The sequence below is a fragment of the Schistosoma mansoni genome, assembly GCF_000237925.1.
Source record: "Schistosoma mansoni, WGS project CABG00000000 data, supercontig 0062, strain Puerto Rico, whole genome shotgun sequence".
In the NCBI taxonomy this organism is placed as follows: Eukaryota; Metazoa; Platyhelminthes; class Trematoda; order Strigeidida; family Schistosomatidae; genus Schistosoma; species Schistosoma mansoni.
Genome location: NW_017386029.1, coordinates 319729 through 328084, shown reverse-complemented (window position 1 = coordinate 328084; position 8356 = coordinate 319729).

Below are 8356 nucleotides of genomic sequence, written 5' to 3'. Positions count from 1 at the left end.
CGATTTCTCTAGGCCTTAGAACAGCAGCATTTTCGCCGAATAAATATTGATTATTTAAATCAGAACGAGAGGTAGTCGCCCTAGACGTTGTGCTCACATTCACACTCATACCACATGTTGGTTTAGTGTCAACCCCTATGCACTAGTTATGGAACAGTTTTTGGTCTGAGCTCTGACTCGTCCCTATCAGAATTTCTGGGCCCTTCTGGACTGGTCTGCTCGGACGCTAAAAGGAATTTTTCCAATCCCACAATCGCACCCCCAATTCAACTTGATCTCTCTTCCCATGTAATCAAGATTAATACAGAGTGGGTGATTATCCCGATCTCCACCTGACTGCAGAGTGGTTGGTCATTCCGATCTCTGTTGTGTCGCTTGAGTTAGTTCATGAGGGAAAATCTCACCCACTATCCAGAGAGCACTACGCGGAAGTGCAAGTCAGTCTTTGCCCCTCTTCATAAATCATTGGTTTACATAAATATTATGTAAATTAATTAAATTAACCAGAGATAGTCCAGATGTAAAATATATGTATGAAGAGATTTTTAAAAATGCTCACTGTTATATGGATAATCAAAGATTTAATGTTCCTATAATTTCACTAGTCAAATGAGGCATAGTCATAGGTGTATTTTTGATACAGTTTAAGAAGTGAGGCAACCATCAGGAATAGATTGAGGCAAATTATCACAGTCTCAAAAATTCACTTTCAAAGTAATCCATATAAAAAAGAGTTTAGAATAAAATATTTTCACTTTGATATAGAGTCATAACTCTATATCAAAGTAGAGTTATGACTTGAAGAACTACGAAAGCCATCACCCAGAAGGCACAGGTGTTTATTAACAGTTGTCTACACAAGATACTTCGGATCTGTTGACCAGGCACTATCAGCAACAACCTACTGTGGGAGAGAACAAACTAGATTCCGTCCAGCGCAGGAAGGAATCAGAAAGAAGCTGTGGAAGTGGATAGGACACACATTGAGGAAATCACCCAACTGCGTCACAAGACAAGCACTCGCATGGAATCCTGAAGGCCAAAGGAGAAGAGGAAGACCAAAGAACACATTACGCCAAGAAATGCAGACAGAAAATGAGAAGAATGAACAAAAGTTGGATAGAACAAAAAGGAAGTGATAGAACAGAGTGGGTTTGAGAATGCTGGTCGGTGGCCTATGCTTCATTGGGAGTAACAGGCGTAAGTAAGTAAGTAAGTAATAGAGTTATGACCGCTATAACTAAGTGTTTCTGCATGTTAGGTTGTAGCAGTGGATGTAAAAGATGATTATTTTAAAGAAAACGTCATATAGTTATGTTAGTGATGTTTAACAAACTAGACTGTAAGTAGAACAGTAGGAAATTAAAAAAAATATGATTTTTTTATTATAACAAGAATACAATGAAATAGAAATTTTGTAGCGGATAGAAGTATTGACTTAGAACGGTAATACGAAGGAACACTTATCATAGTTCAAATTTCCTGAATATCGGATCATTTTGCATCTAACTGTTAATCCATAATTTAAATAAACAAATGGTGATACATATTCTGATGTTGATTTTCAACCTAAAATGAAGTCAGTTGCAGAAACATTTAAAGCCAGTAAGCAAAGAGCAACTGTTTACTTTATTTTGGGTACTAAATGAACATAGGTGATGACTAGAAGATAATTGTGATAAGTGCATTGTTTTAAATCGTAGATTGTAATTTACCTGCTTACTTCCTTACACCTGTTACCCCTTATGGAGTATAGGCTACCGACCACGATTATCCAACCAACTCTTTCCTGGGATCACCTTTAAGGTTGTTTCAAAGTACAATCCATTCTTTGAATTTCTACATCCAATCCCCGTGCAATGAAATCTTTGATCTGCCTCTTTTCCTTTAGCCTTCAGGATTCCAGTTAAGGGCTGATTCGTGATGGAATCCGATGATTTCCATAATGTGTCCTAAACACCTCCAGCGTCTTTTCCTAAATTTCTTTCCAGCTGGAGGCTGTTTTGTTCTTTTCCATAGTAGGTTGTTTCTGATGGTATCCGACCAGCAGCTAACAGCTGTCATTTTCACTATCATATGCCTTATAAATAGTTGAATACTTTGGTGATATACATTATGATTCAAATAACTAGGCTATTGGTGCTCATTTAGTCAGCTCACACTATTATTTGAATATGCTTTAAACAAGCAACAACTCTAATATTATCAATAGAACTTCTTGATAGATATTAGTAGAATGAAGTTATGTATACCACTCAATTAGCCACTGTAACACAATACTGTTTCCACGCTACTTCACATAGCAGTTTGATTTGAACATAGTCAGAAATGTCAAGTTCACATCACCTTGACTGGTTAACTTTATTACTATTACTGATGGACCGGGACACTTACCTCTTCATTATAGATAAAAATATTTAGTTATCACGTGAAGATATCAAAACAAAAGGAAAACGTTTAGCTATAAACTCCCTGATGACTTTTGTTTTCATTTTTATATAATTTAAAAATAAAAATTTATCTAATCATGCATATCAAATAAGCATCAAACGTCAAACGATATGAATATTACACACAAACAGCCGTTAATGGTAGTGAAAGAAATTACTTGTTTCTTTAATTGAAAAATCAAATCAATTTGTCTGTGTGTCGTAATTATGAGCTTACAAGTCAGTAACTTGGAGATAAGTTTCTAAATTTCTAGTGAGAAGTTGTATTGATTAGTTCTACGTATGTTGTAATCTCAGTGGTCTAATTGTAAATGAGTTCACCCAAAAAAACCTTAAGCTCCTGGATTCGGACCACTGTGAACCATTGAACTATTTAAAGTGCTTCTATTAGAATGAGGCAACTGTGTAGTGCTCTTTAGTTTTCACTTTTATTCCGAATTAGATTAATTCTTGATCAATATCACATATAAATTTTAAAAAAGATCTCTGCAGAAAAACATTATTTAAAGCTAGTGATAACTCATTAGTAGTTTTGTATGTTATTCTGCATTATTATTCTATCGGTTAAGTGCTCTGGCGCGAGACAGGTGGGTCCTAGGTTCGAATCTCGAGAGGCGAGGTCGTGGATGCGCACTGCTGAGGAGCTCGACGATAGGACGAAACGGCCGTCTAGTGCTTTCAGGTTTTCCATGGTGGTCTAGCTTCAATTGACTAACGCTTTCAACTATGAAAATACTAAATCTCCACAAAACCCCTTCTCATATTATTTTGAGCTTATATTCTAAAATTATCACCATATAGTTTTTTTTGCTGAACAAATTTAATGCTTGCTTGTTTTGCAAGACGTAGACAAACGTGTGTATCAACTGAATGTAACGTTAGCGCTATAATTTTAAAATTGTATTCTAAAGGTAGAAAACATTTTAACTCTGATGTTGATCAGTATGATGATAGTGACCATAAATCACTGATTAGAGAGTCTCATAATTTTTAAGTGATATAATATAACAGTTACTATGTCCCCTTACTAAATATCAAGAAAGACTATGTGATTGGTCTTCATGACTACTAACACTCATCAACAGAATATAATCAGAAAAACTTTTATGTTCATCCATGAAGATTTTAACTTATTTTATGGACTACCTCATTTTAAAATGTGATCGATTTAATTTTCAACTGAAGTTTGGTATGGCTGAGTCGCACACTCTAATTCAACATCTAGTCACTTGTTATTAAACAGAATATAATTCTGTTTGTTCTATCCTGACTGGATTGTAAATAGGTGACATTGTTAACTAAAGCATTTGTTAAATAATTGAATACACAAACGATATAAATTTCTTCTAGACTATGAAATTAAAAAATTAACGGGGATTGATAAACGGAGAAGACTAGAGTCACGAATTGCTGTAGAAAAACACGTTGAAATGTAGCGCTCACGCGCGAAACCGATAAATCCTGGTTTCGAATCTCGCGAGGCGGGATCGTGGATGCGAACTGCTGAGGAGCCCCACAATAGGACGAAACGGCCATCCAGTGCTTCCAGGTTTTTCATGATGGTCTAGCTTCAATTGATTCATGATTTCAACTATTAAAATTACTGTAATATCCACAAAACCCTTTCAGATATATAAATAACGAATTTTATTTTTATTTTATCATTTGACATAATAACTTGTTTCCTTACCCTGTAAAGTTATTATTTTATTGTCTAACTGACATGTACTAATTTTCACAGGATTGATATTCTTCAAAAATTGCTGACTTATCCGCAAATCTCACTATTTAACTTATTAAAATATGCATAAACAGACTATAAGTGTTTTGTTTCTCATAAGATTAATAACAGAAATAGAATTTTTAACGATTGAAATAATTCTAAGTATTCACCAGAACTATACGAGTCCGACTGGCTACCTGCTTAAACTTGGGAGGCATTATATTCCAACTTTACGTGTTCTTGTTATAACGTATAAGTGCGTGAGTGCCCTGTTTGATATATGAACATGCTGATTCCCGCCAGTGAGAGAAGAGCGAATTATCGATCGGAGCAATGATACACAAAAGTTGCATAAGCAGTCTTGAGTACTTATCAGTCCTACTTTCTGCCTATCCCAGCCAGTTAAGTTCAGAACAGCAATAACAGCCTCTGCAATATGAATCATTATTCTCACATACACTGGGTTTATATACCAATCAAACAGACCATATCCTACCATAAAATAGAAAATAACATTTGTACAAAATTTGACCAAATGTGGATGTGAATAGGGGGAACAGTAATTAATAGAGTAGGGATAACTCAAGAATGGTAAATCGCATAGTAATAGTTCATAGGTCGAAATAAAGCTTATGATAAGAGGAACACGAATATGAATAGTTTAGTTACTTAACAGTTATACAATAGGAAATGTACGTATCATATTGGTCCATGAATAGTTCTCAAAGTTACCGTTCACAATTCTCTGAAAAACAATTCTTCCTTTTTAAGTATGTTAATTGTCTAATGTACTCAAAAGCTTCTATTTAAAGTCTACAAAACATCTATAATGTTAAATAGTAAAGAATTCAAACGCAATCACCATAGTGGTTACTAAATTTTCACACGTATTCGTTCTTTTGAAAAATAAAAGACGAATTCCTTGGGAAAAAAGCATCAAGTATATTTATTGGTGATGAACAGATGTCGTAAGAGCTAATGCTGATAATGAGTTTGAGATGTAGCTAATAACAATTATAAACGTCTTTATATATTTATTTGAGTATTCGCAAGTTGTATAGATACAAAAGAGGGACTTAGAATCAGGTATTAAATAAACCGATTATTATTATTATGTAGAAACGGAGAAACCAAGTGAATGTGTGGAGTAATTAAACATAAAATATGCATAACATTATGATGTAAAGCTTTCCATTTATCTAAAACAAAGTATAATTTTCATAGTTGAGATCATGAGTCAATTGAAGCTAGACCACCATCGAAAACCTGGAAGCACTAGATAGCTGTTTCGTCATATTATGGAACTCCTCAGCAGTGCGCATCCACGATCCCGCACTCGTGAGATTCGAACCCAGGACCTACCAGTATAATTTGTTGAGTAGTAAGATTTTTTTTACCTAAAAATAATAACTGAAGGTATCTACATCAAGTAGTAATCGTTCAGTTCACTTGACTACATCATTTCGAATATGACTTTTAAGCATCTTAGATAGGAATAAACTTATGACTGATTGAACCTATCCTCTTAAGCTTCCAATCATATATATAGGGATAAATAACATTTATTATTCATTTATTTAAATACATTGATTATTTGCTTATAACACTGAATATATATATATATATATATATATATATATAATTCTTGTCAACCACCGTACCATAAAATAACGGTTGCTAGAAATATCTCGTCTCTATAACTGAAATAAAAATCCCTATGATAATTATCATAGAAGGAATTGTGAATATATTACTTACTTACTTACACCCCCCTGTTACCCCTCCTCCTTTACCCGGGTTTGGGACCGGCAGTAACTCTTGAAGAACTACAGGCGGAGTTTGTGAATAAACTCATGAATAAATAAAACCATTCCACTGTGACAAATCAATGCGGAAAAAAAATTATATGAAAATTAATTATACTACTTGATTCACGCTTCAGTAGATTTTAAGTTTGTCTATAGTGAAAATTAACTATCAATTCATGCATATTTGTATATGCACGTATTTCATTGTAGAATCATCTGAATAGATGAAAAGATTAAATGAATTGCAGTAAACTATTGAGATTACTCATATTTTTCATTTTTAAAAATTGTGAAACCATCCAAAATATTCTAGAAGATATAAACAAAAGGTTAATAATAAGAAGCAGAATCAATGACTTTTCATTTAGGTGATATGTTCAAGAAATCTTTGAAATTTTCATGAAGTTGTTGACATAACGTCTCCTGAATGTCTGTTTTGAATTACCTTTGAGTGACGCCAAAGTTACCTTGAGAGTGTCCACTTAGGACCAAATGAGGCTTACAAACCAGTGTCTGGAATGAGAATTATGATTCACGGTTGATGGTTAAGGTTAGGAATTAAATTTAGAATTTTCATCACGAACTGATATTAACTTTATAGCCAAAACTCTATTTAGCCAAATGGATGGGTTAATTTCGCGCCAAAATTCGAGACCTGTTATCTTATATCTGATTGGTTCGTCCATAAACTATAGTCTCGCCATATATTCTCTTTTGTTAGGTTCTAATTGTAACATGTAGTGTTTCAAAATCAAAATGATAAAATTAGTTTGAAACTACTAGAAAAAATGCATTTGATTAAAGGTTAATGTAAACATATATTAGCATACTGTAGTAAAGATTCAAAGTTGACAGACTGTTTAAAATATTATAAATATATATTGTAGACCAAGGAACACGTCAAAATATCGGTAATAGCAAGAGTTCAAAAGGTTAGAAATAAATGATTATATAGTAGATACGCGCCTTATGATAGATAAACAATAAAATAGGTAAAGCTCAGTTAAGTAAACATTATTTTATTTTGTAAGCCAAGATGGATAGTGAAATGATTATGTAATGTTGCAACCAACAAATATTATTTTATTGTGAAAAACGCTTCCGAATTCTATAAAATCGATGAAACTATTTAAGCACACATCAATCATATTCTTATCAACTGGTAGATGAGTTTTCCAAATTCTTAGAACAATCTGAAACCTGAGGTAGCGACCGAGCTGAGATCGTTAAAACAGCTCGACGATGACGAAGTTCATGAATCGGACTATTGATAGAAATTGAGAGAAATGAGAAGTCAGATTCGTATTCCGTGTTTTAAAGCTATTATGTTCATAATAATACATGAAAGTTAAAGGTTCCAATGACTTCAGATTGGCTTGAATTTTGAACTTCACTTAATTGTATGTAGAAATCTCGTTTCAAATTAGATTTCTGTTTATATCGATCTGGCAATGTTATTAGATTATGATAATATCGACAGGATATATAGATATGTTAGCGCATTCAAAGAGGAATGATCGAATTCAAATGACTGACGTTACTAGTAACTTTAAAGCCTATTAGTTCACAAGTAGTTACTTACTGAACTATTTGAATTTTTTTAAATGCTGTACGATAGGGTAAACAATTGCCATTTTTGCTTAAAATGTTCTTTAAATTAAATTCTTTTTTTAAAATTACTTCAGAATCCATTTCTTTTGTTGAATATCATCAGAGGTTTACATGGAGTGTACGGGTACATCGATGATTTACTAGTAGCCAGAGCTTCTATGGACGAGCACATATAGCTGCTCAGACAATTATTCACGCATCTACGAGAACATGACATCTCAATAAACGTTGAGAATTGTGATTTCCGAAAGGAATCCTTATAGTTCCTAGGTCGCGTAGTAACGTCTCAAGGTATTACGTCAATCCCAGCAGAAGTCGACGCCATCAGAGACTATCCGCTACGCGACTCACGGAAGAAGTTACGACGATTTCTCGGGCTAGTAGATTATTATAGACGGTTTATCCCGAATTGTTCGGCAGTACTGTAACCATTAACAGACACATTACGTGGACATGCCCGGACATTCCATTTGTCAGCAGAGAAAATACAAGCATTCGAGAACACCAAGAAGGTATTGTCCCCATTATAGCCACGATAACGTTAGTGTGAAGGATATACCCAATAGATAAGGCCAAAGGTCAGTTAATCTTTGAAATACAGATGTTTCAGAATAGATGGTAAAAAATCTGTGTGTGGAATTCTTCTAAAGTGTTCATAAGTAGTGATTAATAGTTTAACAAAATTCTATAAGTCACTTTTTCCAGTATAATAATGAAAATTTTCTATAAGCAACCTAATCAAATATCGACATCTGTTTGGTTTA